The sequence below is a fragment of the Vicugna pacos genome, chromosome 12 (assembly GCF_048564905.1).
Source record: "Vicugna pacos chromosome 12, VicPac4, whole genome shotgun sequence".
In the NCBI taxonomy this organism is placed as follows: domain Eukaryota; kingdom Metazoa; phylum Chordata; class Mammalia; order Artiodactyla; family Camelidae; genus Vicugna; species Vicugna pacos.
In genome coordinates this window covers 14,558,840-14,574,025 of record NC_132998.1, presented here as the reverse complement: position 1 = coordinate 14,574,025, position 15,186 = coordinate 14,558,840, and the positions used below count along the sequence as shown (strand labels likewise).

General features: G+C 40.6%; 1 protein-coding gene across 2 annotated transcripts in view; it reads left to right on the top strand.

The window, feature by feature from the left end:
• PCED1B (PC-esterase domain containing 1B) overlaps window positions 1-15,186 on the top strand; it is a 111,446-nt gene that overhangs the window by 12,342 nt on the left and 83,918 nt on the right. Inside the window, exons 1-3 of one of the 2 annotated variants that reach the window (XM_072972935.1) lie at window positions 5,411-5,455; window positions 7,876-7,955; window positions 9,601-9,674. The gene's annotated coding sequence lies outside the window, so the exon portion shown is untranslated. Of the gene's footprint in view, window positions 1-5,410; window positions 5,456-7,875; window positions 7,956-9,600; window positions 9,675-15,186 lie in introns of those variants that run through there. The other variant, XM_015238051.3, reaches the window with a different exon arrangement.

Genomic DNA, 15,186 nt, shown 5'->3' with positions numbered 1-15,186 from the left:
ATTTTCTATTTTTCTTTTATCCCATGGATTATTTAGAGTGTATTGAGGTTTTTTGGGGGGGGGTTGTGTTTCTTTAAACATTTTTTATTGATTTATAATCATTTTACAATGTTGTGTCAAATTCCAGTGTTCAGCACAATTTTTCAGTCATACATGGACATATACACACTCATTGTCACATTTTTTTCTCTGTGAGCTACCATAAGATCTTGTGTCTATTTCCCTGTGCCATACAGTATAATCTTATTTATCTATTCTACAATTTTGAAATCCCGTCTATCCCTTTCCACCCTCCGCCCCCTTGGCAACCACAAGTTTGTATTCTATGTCTATGAGTATATTTCTGTTTTGTATTTATGCTTTGTTTGTTTGTTTTTAGATTCCACATATGAGCGATCTCATATGGTATTTCTCTTTCTCTTTCTGGCTTACTTCACTTAGAATGACATTCTCCAGGAGCATCTATGTTGCTGCAAATGGCGTTATGTTGTTGGTTTTCATGGCTGAGTAGTATTCCATTGTCTAAATACACCACATCTTCTTTATCCAGTCATCTGTTGATGGACATTTAGGCTGTTTCCATGTCTTGGCTATTGTAAATAGTGCTGCTATGAACATTGGGGTGCAGGTGTCATTTTGAAGTAGGGTTCCTTCTGGATGTATGCCCAGGAGCGGGATTCCTGGGTCATATGGTGAGTCTATTCCTAGTCTTTTGAGGAATCTCCATACTGTTTTCCACAGTGGCTGTAGAGTGTATTGTTTAATATTTAAGCTATTGAGTTTTTTTTTTCCTATCTTCATTATTGATGTCTAGTTTAATTCCATGGTGGTCAGAGAAGGTATTCTGAAAGATTTCAACACTTTGAAATTATTGAGACTCTCCTTATATTACAATATGTTGATTTTAATAAATGTGCCACGTTCACTTGAAATGAATAGGTGCGGTTTGACATGCATGGCAATTAGATCAGGTCTACTGATTGTGCTATTAGTGTCTTCTATATACTTACTGATTTTTAACTTTGGGCTTATTCTACCAGCTATTAAGAAAGATATGTTAATGCCTCCCAGTGTAACGGTTGATTTGAATGTTTTTCCTTTTTGTTTATTTAGAAGCAATGCTATTGAATGCATAGAGACTCAGAGTTATAGTATTTTCCTATTGGATTGACCCATTTACAGTTATAAACCGTCTTTCATTACCCTAATAATATCTTGTCTTAAAGTTCACATTGCCTGATATTGGTAGAGTTACACAAGCTTTTTTTGGTGTTGTTAGTGTTTGCATAGTATATTTGTCTTTCCTGTTACATTAAATAATTCTTCATTATTATATTTAAAGCACATATTCAATTTTTTTAAATCTTGTCTGATAATCACAGTCTTTTACTTCAAATTTAGTTCACTTACATTCAGTATAACCCCTGACATAATTAGGTTTCTGCCCACCATCTTATTTTTCATTTCTTATTAGGCTCTTCTCTTTTATAGTCCTTTTTTTCCTTTTATGTTTCTTTTCCTGTCTTTTTTGCCTCTTTTAAATTATTAAAAAGTTTAAGATCATTTAATTTTTTCTAGCAACTTGCAAATAATACATTAGTTTCTTATTCGATAGTAGTTATCCTAGAGATTAAAACATACATCCTTGATTTATTACAGAATTATATAAATTATTATTTTTACCACTCCTCTGATAAAATGAGACCCCTAAACCTTTTAAACTGTTTACCCTTCTGGACTTCTGTTCTTCTTGCTTTGCATTTTAGTTCCACTTAGATTTTATTCTATAAAGGACATTACATTTATTGTTTTGTACAGTCTAGTAATTTATAAACATCCCTTTACTTACCAGTTCCAATGTTTTTTATTCCTTCCTGCATTTAAAAAAAAATAAACTTGCAACACAGCCACTATGTAAGTTAACTATGCTGGTTTAAATATATTTGAGATGAAACTTTGATTAAATAATCACCAAAAATAGATTGTAAGTTTGTGTAAAACAACTTCAGTATTGAGGTCAGGGAACAATGCAGATTTTTCAATGAAGTACTGAATTTACTCTGTCAAATTCAAACGCTTATTAAATGGTGTTCTGCAGTTTTCAAAGAGTGTTAACATTCAACCCTCAGTTGATTCCATTAATAACTTGATGGATAAGCCAAAAAGACAAAGAAGTGGGGGTCATGGGAGGAAGGGGACTTGCCCACACTTACACACTTGACATTGAACTCAAGTCCCCTGATGCCTGGTTCAGTTTTCTATCTGTATCATCTCGAAATACCTAAAATAACTCATATGTCTATAAAGATAAACCAGGCTATGGAAAATATATCCCTCAAAATACACAATTTAATTACAACTTCTTAAATGATCACCCTCTTCCTTCTTTTTATAGCTTCTTATCTGTATTTTTAAAACTCAAAACACACATAAACATCTGCCTGTAGCAAACATAGTAAGTTTCCTCCCAACTAAAAGCTCCCATTAAAGCCACACAGGAGAGAAAGTGAGGCAGATGATATCATGTTTATTTTAGTCTTTCTGCTTCGTTTTTCTTTCCAGGCACTGAGCTGAACTTAGTTTTCAGAATCAGATATGACCGTTGTTTATGTATCTATATTTACTAGTAGTCTACTTTTAGCAATTTTTAGGTACAATAGATTCCAAGAGTATTTTGGGAAATTCTCACTGGTGACATCTAGACTGTATTCATTGGGGAACCAACAAACACATACCCCGAAGAGTCATGAATAAAATAAACTTTTGGAGTGTGTGTATAAGGCTCTTCTGCTCATCTAGCACAAGACAGAGCAGGTGCTTACGAAGGTTAACTGAATGAATGAACGAACTAATAAATGAATGAAAAGTACCTCAGTATCTGGCTCTGTCACCTCGGTTTACCCAGATTCTCCTGGCCCCATTCACATTGATGGCAGTGCCACCCCTGAACCAGCAGTTTACTTTTCGTTAAATTTATAGTAGAGGGAGAAAATAGATGGAGAATCTGAATAGACCAGGGGCAGACTCGTGGACAATGACAATTGAACTCTCGCAAGAATTTGAGCCAAATGACAAACAACAGTCATTGGTTGTGGACTCGCACTCAGAGCCCACGTCCTGCCCAGTGCACGCCAAAGTCAAGTGCAACCAAGCTTGTTTGAAAACAAAATTATAAATAATCAGAGGAAGCCAAGCCTTTAGATGGAAGATATTAGATGTTCAAAAAGCAAAGAGAAGGAGAGAATGAAAAAAAAAAAAAAAGAATTAGAGAACAGAGACCCACTGAGATTCTAGTTCCCAGCTTAGGTCTCTATAAAGTCCAAGCTGGACTTTGTTTTCTGCTTCTGGATGTCTGAAAGCTTGGCGGCTTTATCTTTACAATTAACTCCTCTTTTTAATTTGAGTTAATTCGAGTGAGATTTGATTCCTAGCAACCCACAGTCTCTCTGACTAATGGCTTTCTCTTCTCCCCCAGGCACCCAGGGCTTTAGTGTGGCCCTTCTCCTGCTTTTGAGGAAAGAAAGTGGTTTGAAAATTGTTCACACCGTCAAATTGTCTGACTTTTTTCCAGTAGCATTTTACAAACTCACTGCAGTAAGATGGCAACACAAGACACTAAGGAATAGTAATTCACGATATCATTTTTGTCATTGTTTATAGATTTGGAATATACATAAACATATATTGGAATATATTTTAGGAATCTTCCCAGAGCACCTTCTACTATCTCAGGAGCTGACCTCTTCCTCTGCCTAAAGGATGACATCATTACACATGAACCTTTCCTTGTCCCCCGACACCACACACACACACACACACACACACACACACACACACACACAACTCTTCTATCAAATTTTAAATGCTTGAAAATAGAGATTACGTCTCCACCGTCTTTGCACACTTAGCATCGTAGTACAGTGGCTAACACTATAGCATTCATTTGAATGAATACATGTCATATGCGTAAACTGAATGCATATTCTTTCTCCACCTCTCTTGAATGTTTTTAGAATGCCGGGACCTCATATTCAGATACTTTCCTTTGCCCTTTTGCTATTCCTTCTGGACTTCCACGTGTCCTTAGACTACTGTGAGCTCTGCTAGAATTGTTTGAAGGGTGTGAGGAAGACAGGAAAGCGGCATTAGCCTTTACTCAACCTAGGAAAAGAAGCCATGGAGGTGGCCCAGTCAGAGTCATCAGGCTGTGATTAAAGGGGCATTTGAAAGGGACTTTCTGAGCCAGCACAACTTCCCATCCATCTGGGCACTCCCAACATTGGCCCATAAGCCTGCAAGCCCGCATCCATTACCTGCCAGTCAGGAAGCTGGCTTGCCAATGAGGACATACAACATACTTTTGTCAATGCAGGTGCAAGTGCATAAACCCAGTGGTTCCAAAGGAACAGCTGCCCTGTGTAATGTTTAACTACTTCTTTGGAAAAGGGTCCTTTTTTAGACTTGACCTAAGCCAGTGAAGGAATATTAATAGAAACTCTTGAATCCAGGGCTATACATAAATACTCTTTTAGAAAAATTATTTTTATGCATAAAGAACTGCTTTTTCTGACAATCATTAACATTTGATTTCCCTTTTCATGTCATTCAAGGCAAGAGTAATATTCAGAACACTCAAAAAAGTCATGTGGAAATAAAAGAAAATTATGTTTGAGCGTGTTGGGTTCTCCAGCGTATTGTGTGCCTGTCTTTCCCGGCACAATAGTATGATTTATTTTGTAAACATCCTGATTTTTTCAGAATGAGTCATTGTTAATATAGAAACCAGCTGACTCATCCGTCCATCAGTTAATGTACTTGTTTCCCCTTTTTTCTCTCTGTATGTCTATCATTATACTAAAAAGATACTAGGAATTCTTTCATTTATCATTATACTAAAAAGATATTAGGAATTCTTTCATTTCAATTCTTCCCCTTTGGTCTTGTCATTTGTTTCCAAGTAATATGGTAAAGCTGTCATAAACTTTGTGATGGTTCAGATTCTTGATCATGATATTGAGCCAAAAACTTGAGTTCACACCCAGTCCTCCAGTATCTCAAATCTGATGCCTCCCATATAGGAGGTGAACAGAGAATCCAGAAAGGATCAGATAGAAAGGACATCTTTTCTGACCCTGAGAAAGGCCAATCAGACTTTGGATTCTGGTAATAGACCCATAAGAACTTACTTAAAAAAATTATTTGATCATCTTGTTTCAACAAATCTAAAGAATCTAGTTTATCCCATCTTAAAAGATACTTGCCTAGGAGATTGAGTTCCTTTTAATATATTAATGTGTTAGGCACATGTCTTGTTATTTGTTCCAGATGTCTCCAAGGAAGAGAGCGGTAGATAAGAAGAAATGAAATATTACTTGGAACCAAACGATGATTTTAGAGGGGGAACCATTAGCTCAGAAGTCAACAGAATTAAATGTTTGTCACCGAGGTCTCACCAGTGAGTTGAATGGCTCTGTCATTTATTTGCTTTCTTCTGCCTCAGTTTCCTCTTCAGTAAAATGAGATTCTTCCCCTGACTGAAATCTCACTCTTAAGACCCATTGTCCCTTTTCTTCTTCTTTCTCTTTTGACCCAAACTTGTGACACTAAATCATCCCCGTTATTATGGACTTCACAATTTACTATTCAGTAGCCATCATGTATTAAATGCAGTAATTATTATTAGCTGCCTTAATAGTTCCCATTCTAAACTCTATCAGTGGAGAAAACTGTGAATTAAAAAGATTTAGGTTTATTATAAATTGTTTCTAAGACAACTCAGAGAAATCATTTGTCATAGACTAACTTTGTCATAGTGGCTCCTGTCTAAGCCACTGTGCTATTGACTTTCAGGAGATTCCCAAGAAACTAAATTGCCCTTACCAAATTAGCTTTTTAATATATAGGCGCTGTAGACACATAGCCTGCCTGCTTGTTAAAACACGTAGTCGATCAAAATTATATCCTAGCATCATTAGCTTTTAAATACTAGAAATCATCTCAGTGCTTGGAGAAGTCTGATGAGCATGATTACAGGTGGAGATTTTCAGACAGAATATATCAGAGAATGTGAGAAGAATAAAGAATTTTTGACATGCTTTGCCATTTTTTGTTGCGGTTTCATGTTATGTCTTTACTTGTGGTAATAAAAACAACAATCAGTGGAAAGATAACATATTATTTTACCCCTGCCCCCCAGCCCAGTACTGCATTGGAAAATTTTCCTGTTGAATGAATGGTTGTGAAGTCAGGAGGAGATTCTAGGTTTCCTTTCAGAGCCAACACATTGTTGTAGTAGGTGGAACCATAACGTTGCCACGTTGGTCAGAAATCACTGGCTGCCTGCAGCTTCAGATGGCTCAAGCTAAGGAGACTTGGGTGTGAATGTCAGCCCTGGGAGTCACTTGTATTTCAGCTCAGGGCAGTTACTTAACTTCTGAGCCTTGGTTTGTGACGTGGGAATAGCACCCTACTCAGTAGAGCTGATGCAAAGCTTAGCAATGACGTATGAAAGCACTGTGTCTGGCGATACGAAATGCTCAAGAAAGGGTTAATAATACAATATTATAATCAATGTAAGTAACTCAGCGAGTTTCTTCACTCGCCCTTTTGCGATTTCTGCATATATGGCAAAGGCGACGGTTGCTATGGTGGAGAGAAATGGAAAATGTCTGTGAGGCGAGCACGATTTTTTAAAGCCCCAATAGCTTTAAAAGGCCTTCTATTCCCGTCCTGTACGCTCTGGTATGTCCTAGTAAGGTCACAGATAAAGTATGACATATACTCGGTGGAGTATCTAAATAGGAAATGTACTGAAGCAAATCAAGAACAGAGTTTAAAAGAAAAAAAAATCAAAGCACTGAGCAAACATTCTTAACTTTTGGCAGAGGAACTGGACTGCCTGAATCCCCGTGACTCTTTGAGTTATTAATAGTGACTCATTTTGCCATATTTGGGGCAGTTATATATTTATATATCATGCAGCGTGCGTGAGGCTTTCAAGGCTCGATGGCCTTTTGAAAAATGTGTTATTCTGGAACAGAGCGGGGCCAGGAGGATGGCGCTTTGTCGTCTGTGTGGCACCTGCCACGCTGCACTCATTAGACAGATGCTCAGGACGAGGTGGGACCCGCAGCAGCACTGCCTGGAACGCGGCTCCCATCTGCTCTGCCAGAAGCCATGGTGAAGTCATGAGTTGCACAACAGTAGTAATTCGCAGCTATTTATGACCATTTTAATAGCGAAGGTCTAGATTAGAAGGCTGTGTTTACATGCCGTGCGGCAGAATGGTTCCATGAATCATTCCCACAGTAACTTTTGGTCCAACCAATCAACCAAGTCATGAAAAACCAACCAGTTGGTCCTGAAGCTGAGATGAACAGGTCTCCAAGTTAGCCTCCACTTGCCTGCTGCTCCTTGAATCTGAGACTGGATGGACTCCCACCCACAAGGACACAGCCGCCCCTCCCTGTCCTCCTGGCAAGCCAGGGTCTTGCCGCCACCCCCCCAACCCACCCCCCCAACAACCACACTCAAAACCCTAAGATATCAAGGGAGTCAGAGGAGTTTGGAAACTCCTGAAGAACACCTGTAAACAAACGTAATTTAGAAAACATGTCTATGCTTAGCATATGTTTATTTTCTCATTGTCATTGCACCATTGTGTGACTTCAGTTAATGACCCTGACAGCTCATTTGCATCAAGATCAGTAAAACACTTTCATTTGTCCCTTTGCACTGACTGGAGGCGTTAGTTAATTATCACTTCCTGGCAGCCTGAAGGTCAGACTATTTCCTTTCGTTTCACATGGCAGTTAATCCCCTCATTAAGGGTGATGGAAAATGAATAATTAAACTTCTGCCATTTTCACATTTCAGGTAATGAGAGGCCCTGAGATCCCAGAGGGACCATATGAGAATTCTGGACAGTGCTGAAGACTCTTACTTCCTGCAGACACGTGAGTTTCTCTCCTCTGGTCTTATGATAAAGTAGGTTCAGCTAAGGTTCTTCCCCTAAAGGAAAACAAAACAAAGTGAAGACAGATACTGGGCTCAGCTTTGCCACTCACTGGCTGTGTGACTCGGGGAAAGGCAGCTCACTCTCTGACATTAAAGGTTTTCTCAATTGCAAAATGGAGAGAATAAAATCCAATTTAGAGAACTGTTGTGAGCATTAAATGCTTGAATAAATGGTACTTATAAGACTGCATGCCATATAGTAAGAGCTCAATGAATATGGATGAATTATATTGTCACTTTCATTATCACCCTGGACCAGTCATCGTCCAAATGTTGTGGTTATTAGTCCTCAGCCAAAGACCTGCCTCACACCTGGGTCAAAAGTTCACTTTAACCCACTGGGGCAAAGATCACCTCACACCAGTCAGAAGAGCCATCATTAAAAAGTCCACAAATGATAAATACTGGAAAGTGTGTGGAGAAAAGGGAACCCTCCTACACTGTTGGTGGGAATGTAGTTTGGTGCAGCCATTATGGAAAACAGTATGGAGATTCTTCAGAAAAACTAAAAGTAGACTTACCATATGATCCAGCAATCCCACTCCTGGGCATATATCCAGAGAAAACTCTAATTCAAAAAGATACATGCACCCCAGTGTTCATAGCAGCACTATATACAATAGCCAAGACACGGAAACAACCTAAATGTCCATTGACAGATGACTGGATAAAGAAGTTGTGACATATTTATACAATGGAATACTACTCAGCCATAAAAAATAAAATAATGCCATTTGCTGCAACATGGATGGATCTGGAGATCGTCATTCTAAGTGAAGACAGAAAGAGAAAGAAAAATACCATATGATATCACTTATATGTGGAATCTAAAAAAAAAGACACAAATGAACTTGTTTACAAAACAGAAGCAGATTCACAGACATAGAAAACAAACTTATGGTTACCAGGGGGAGAGGGAGTGGGAAGGGATAAATTGGGAGTTCAAGATTTGCAGATACTAACTACTGTATATAAAATAAACAAGTTTATACCATATAGCACAGGGAACTATATTCAGTGTCTTGTAGTAACCTATAATGAAAAAGAATATGAAAACAAATATATGTATGTATATGTATGACTGAACTATTATGCTATACACCAGAAACTGACACAACATTGAAAACTGACTATACTTCAATTTAAAAAAAAAAGAAAATTAAAAAATTGTGTTAAGTCCTGGAGAAAAAACCCAGGTCTTAGGGAATTCAACTTTTACCCCATCCTCTTCTAATTACTCTAAAAAGATGTTTTGGAGGCAGAAGGTGGTGGAAAGTAGGACAGGATAGATGGGACCCAGAAGGCCATCCCTGGGGAGGGAAGGTGCCTCTGGCTCTTCCCTCCATCTCCATCTCTCTAGAGCTGGCTCACCCTGGATTCCCCCCCCCCCCGGTCCTGGTCTGTTAACTTTGTACTTTGACTCCTGTCAGTGTTGGAAAATACTCCTTGTATCTTCCCGTAAAGGGTAGAAAAATATCCTAACAATGATGCAGTTAGCAGGTTTTATCATTTTTAATTGAAAAACTTAGAAACTTAGAAAATTCAGTCTGGAAGAGAACATGATATCCTTTCATCCTTTTGCAGAAGGGGAGACAGGACCAGAGGGTACGCCACCAAGGAAGGCCACCCAGCTGTGTGTGTCAGACCCATTGCTCAAGGTAAGTGCTTGGACCGCCTGGTCTGAGCGCTTTCTGCTTTGCCGCAAAAATCCCCAAAGACCATCCTATTGCTGACATAGAAGAGTTGGTGTTTTCCATTTTTTCTTTCTAAAGTCAAGAACTGTTGTCTCAGATAAATTCCTTGTATTTCTCCTTTCTGCATAATTTTTTCCTGTTCATGGAATGAAATCTTTAACTGCCAGGCAAGTCTTGTGTTGAAGACACCGTAACCCAGGGGGCGAGTTCCATAGTGGGAAGGAAAGTGGGTTCATATGGGAAACTGCTCTGGCCAGCCTGCTCACCTGGCGTTGAGGTAAGGCAGATTCACAGAGCATCAGCAAACCGCCAGCTCTGAACTGACCCGTGCCCACGCTGACTGTCACCCGAGGCCCCTGAGGCGAGGCCTGGAGCCTTCCGCCAGGGAGTCACAGAGGTCAATCCTGCCCCCTCCCCTCTGTGTAAGGTCTCTGAGGGGGGCCTAATAGGATTCTAGTACCAGATCCTACATGGGACAGGGTTTCCCAAACCACCACGCAGTTCTCAGCCACTATCTGGGGGTCCTACACTTCAACTCAATTCTGACATTACCTACCTGGAGATATAGCATCAGATCCTGCAGGTTAAGGGCTCAGTCCTACAAGACGGCCTCCCCTCCTCCATGCCAGATGCCAGTCACAGGTCCAGGTTGCCACCAGGGCTCTGACACACCGCTGCAGATTGGGGATTCCCACTACCCCCTCTTTGGATTCTATTAATTTGCTAGAACGGCCCACAGAACTCAAGGAAACATTTTCTTATTAAATCACCTGTTTATTATAAAAGGATATAACTTAGGAACAGCCAGATGGCAGAGATGCTTAGGACAAGGTGTGGGGAAAGACTGCAGAGCCTCCATGCCATCTCTGAGGCCACCACTCTCCCCTGATACCCGCATGTTCACCCACCTGGCCTCTCAGACTGCCTACTGTTTTCACATGAGCAGGCTTTTATATTCTGGAGTCTTCCTCATGTAGCATGATCAATTATTAGCTCCACTTCCGGCCCCTCTGCCCTCTCCAGAGACGTGGAGGGCGGGGCTAAAGATTCCAAGCTGCTGATCATGGCTCGGTCTTTCCAGTGAAGAGCCCCCATCCAAGAGCCCCGCCCACCCAGAGTCGCCTCATTAGAAATAAAGATGCTCCTAGTGCTCTTGTCAGTCAAAAATTTTCAAGGGTTTTAGGAGCCCTGTGATATGTATTTCTTATTATAAATCACAATATCACAGGGCCCCTCCCCCTGGTTTTGTACAGGGCACCTGTCAGCCTCAATACCTTATTCTCCACCTTTTCTAGAAGAAGCTTAAAGAAAAAACAAAATTCCTCCTGTCAGAGCATGCTTCTTTTCTTTTTCCTCCAAACTTTTTTTTTTTGCATCTCAGGCCCTGCCTCTCATGAAAAGGGAAATGGCATTTCTCCACCGTGGTGTACACACTTCAGTGCCCACAGCGCCCCCTGCAGGACGCCTTCTCCCCAGACCAGTTTCTCTCTGTATATTAAGAACCCGTGCTGGGGAGTCAGTGCCCTGGACCAGGCTCCGGCACAGGAAGTCCTGGTCATGGGAAGCTGTGAGCTTAATTAACAGAAACTCAAACAGTTGTTTAATATTAAAGTGTGCATAGGGCAACTGTGCAATCGAGATTCTTTGTAAGGCCGTAATTTTTTAGCACAACCCAGGGAAGTACCCAAGGCGCGTGTTTCCATGAGCGTGTTGTTCTATTAAACACAGGCCGATGAGGCGATCTGTCTGGATGTCTGGCTTGATGATATTTCCATCTGAAAATTGGGTCAAATAGAAATATAAAGATAGGTGGTAGGTTTCTTAAGCTCAATTCTCTTCTTCATATAATGGAAATGTCAACTTTTTCTGTAAACTGTTAAATTTTCAGAATTAGCTAAAACTTTGAACCTTTTCATTTTATGACCATCTTAAAGTTTTGACATTTGGCTCATCAGACCCTTAGTCTTTGTTACTACCGTGTCTCTGGTCCACGGATTTCCTGTCGGGCCACGGATGATGAGGCTAGCTGGATCTTCTAATTCCTAGCATTCATCTCATTTCTGCTTTCTTTCTGACAGTTTTTTTAAATTAAAGATATTTAGCTTTGTCTTTATTTATTTAAAAAAATTTGGGGGGTAATTAAATTTCTATATTTATATATTTTAATGGTGGTTTTGGGGATTGAACCCAGGACCTCGTGCATGCTAAGCACACACTCTACCACTGAGCTATAGCCACCCACTCCACCCCCAATGATGCTTTTTAACTTACGATTCTTTAATTAACTTTGGAATCATCCGGCACAGCCTTACATTGAATCCAGCAAAGACTGAGTTGATTCTTCACTCAGTCATTCACAGCATGCGTAGGATGCCAACTGTAATACCAGGAATGCTCAGTGCTGAAGAAATTGTGATGAGTAAAAATACTTGTGGTCCCATGGAGTTTACATTCCAGTTGAGCAGCCAAGCAATAATCAAATGATCATACCATAGCATATAATTAAAATAGTTTTAAATGGGATAAAGGGAAAACTATGAATAAGTTAAGACCTAATTTCCAACGGTTGCAGTTTTATCATTTGGGATCCTCTCTGTGGAATTCTATTCATACAATTTAAAAATTTTGATGGTGGAAATTAAAATAAATGTAAAGTTTACAAACACTTATTCATTATGTGGAACTGTATTGGTCACTTTTCATTTTCTGTCCAGCACTCCTTCCTCTTTGTTTTGGTATCAAAGCCCATCCCAGTTATCAAAGATGGTCACATGATCAACAAGAGGACGATTTGAATCCATCTCCAGGATTTTTCTAAGTGGAAACGCTGGGGAGGTTTTCCCCGTGCTGGTCGTGGAGGGAAGGGGTGTGAGCCTGGGCTGCAGTTGTCCGCGCCCATCCTCCTCTACCCTCAAACTCTCCGCTAGTACCTTTGAACTCAGACAGAGTGAAGTCAGCCTGCAGAGAGAGGCAGAGATCAGAGGCAAAGAGAATCCCAAAGTGGGAGTTCCTGGCTTTAGTCCAGTCTTCTGTGGCTTTTCCTGTGGTTCAGACACAGGAGATTTTAAACTCCTATTTCCAGCTTAAGTGAGTTTGAGTCCATTTCTGCCACTTGCTAATGTTGTGTCCGCATTAATATATAAAGCAAGCTCTTAATGTTGTAAAATTTTCTTCAGGTGGCTGGGCTGCCTGGGCATATCTTCAAATGAATCCACTGAAGTGCTCATTTTCTTCCTTAATCTCTTTGAAGCAAATTTTCTGTACACAAAATCCCCTAATTCCTTGTTCAAAGTCAGGGGAGGAGGGGGTGACATTGATCTTGATAATCAAGTCTTCATTGTTGATTCATCTTCATAAGAGATTCCTAAAGTTTGGCCTGGTGAGTGTCTGCGCCGGCTGTCATAAGTCAAAGGGGTTACCATACTGCATCGTATGAAGAGGCTGGGGATCTTGGCGTGATCAGAGTCTCGCCCATCTCCACGGAATGTTGTCTTGCTTTTCTGGGGCAGGTCTGTGCAACAGGACAGCATAGACTCTGCTCTAGAAGGAAGGAGGCTGTTCTCTCTTCTGCCCTATGGGACACAGGGGACAGCCCTCAGGGCCCCAATTTAAGAAGATATATTGGGGCAAACTTGTTGAGGTTTTGACCATTTTCCCAGGAGAAGCAGAGGGTGCAGTGGATCTAAGCTAGAGCACCAGAGAGGGTCGTAGCTGGGCCCCGACATCAGCTCGGGCTGAGAGACCAGGTTCCAGCAGGTGGCAGCCACAGCAGCAGAGGCCTCTTCCTCCAGTGGACGGGGCTCAGGGATTCAGGCTTAGGCCCTGGAGTCACCAGCCTGGGCTCAGCATCCCACGTGTGAGCTGGTCCTCCAGGGACTGGTTCAGATACAGTGTCCCCTGAAAAAGGAAATGGGTGGAAAACTATGTTTTCCCTCCTTAAAACTCTTCTACATGCAAGTGACACTCCCGAACCAGAAAAACAGGGCCTTTCCTGCCAAGCTAGGTGTCCTGTTGAGAGAGATTTAAATTCTACACCTCAGTTTTACATTTACATATGTAAATGATAATTACCTTATCGGACTACCAGAGGGCAAAATGAGACTGGGGCAGAATGAAGTGCTATCCTGATACCAGAAGGCCCTCAAGAAATGGCGGGAGATACACACCAGCATCTGAGCTGGTGAGAAGGTTACCCTCCAGGAGCCTGGGACTGGTGGGCTTGCGCGGCGAGGAGGAATTCAAGGTGGAAGGGTGGGTGAGCGTTGCTTTCTCCAGTCGAGAACATCCAGAGCCACTGCTGGTGTGGGCTCTGGATGGGAGCAAGAGCCAGTAGGGGAAAGAGTAGCCCAAACACTGCTGAGCTTCTCAGGAGCTGATTTGCATCCACTAAACCAGGACCTGAGGATGCGGGTTAACAGTCAGAGTGGAAGCCGAACAATGGTGTTGATAATGAACAACAGATCTTTCCCAATGACTGCCTTTCCCAGGATCCTTTTTTTTTTTTCTCAATTTCCTCATTTTTTTTTTAAATCTGTTCTAGTACTTTTATGGTAGATTCCTTTTTTTTATTTTGTTTTTTATTGACATATTGTTGATTTGCAATGTTAGTTTCAGGTGTACAGCAAAGCGATTCAGTTACACATGCACATACACATTTTTTCCAGGTCCTTTTCCATTATAGCTTATTTCAGGAAATTGAATATAGTTCCCTGTGCGATGCAGCAGGTGCTCCCAGGATCCTTTCTACTCTGCACATTCCTGTTGTTCAGAGACTGTTCGGAAGCAACACAAATTTCAAATGTGCCTTGGATTACCCTTTTCCCCACATCTTTGCCAGGCCTGGGTTTATCAATTTTTTACTTTTTCTTCATCTGCTGAATCAAGCTGTAGTTTAATTTCCATTTTCCTGACCCCTGGTGAGACTGAGGTTCTTTTCACATGTTTGTTGGGCATTTGTACTTCCTCTTAGGTGTCCATTGCTTGACTTTTACCACAGAAAGGAATCATCTTCAGAATCAGTCCTGGTATTTCATTCCTGTTTCTTCTCTTCTTTCAACTTTGTGCCTCTGATTAACGTACTTAATTTTAGGAACATATAGTGTTTCAAGGCACCCACGGGCTTTGTCTTCCTTTGGCAGTTTTCTGATAATAGGTAGAATTCTTTCATCTTTTGGATTCATCATTATTTAGATATTGAAATGAAAACTTAAATGAACTTTCGGTTTGCCTTTAATCTCAATTTAAATCATTCTAGTTTGAATAAAAGTTACCTACTTGATAGTACTTTATGTCTTTGCACTTTTTCAAGAACAAAATTGGAGGCAGAGCATTATAAAAAGAAGTTTCAAGAAGTTTAGAGTACTAGATTTGGAATTTGAAAATCCCTGTTTTCATCCTTCTCCCATTTTCTGTGTTACTTTCAGCAAATCATGTTTCTTTCTCTTTCTAAGTGGGAATGAAGAGAACGGTTAAGCTA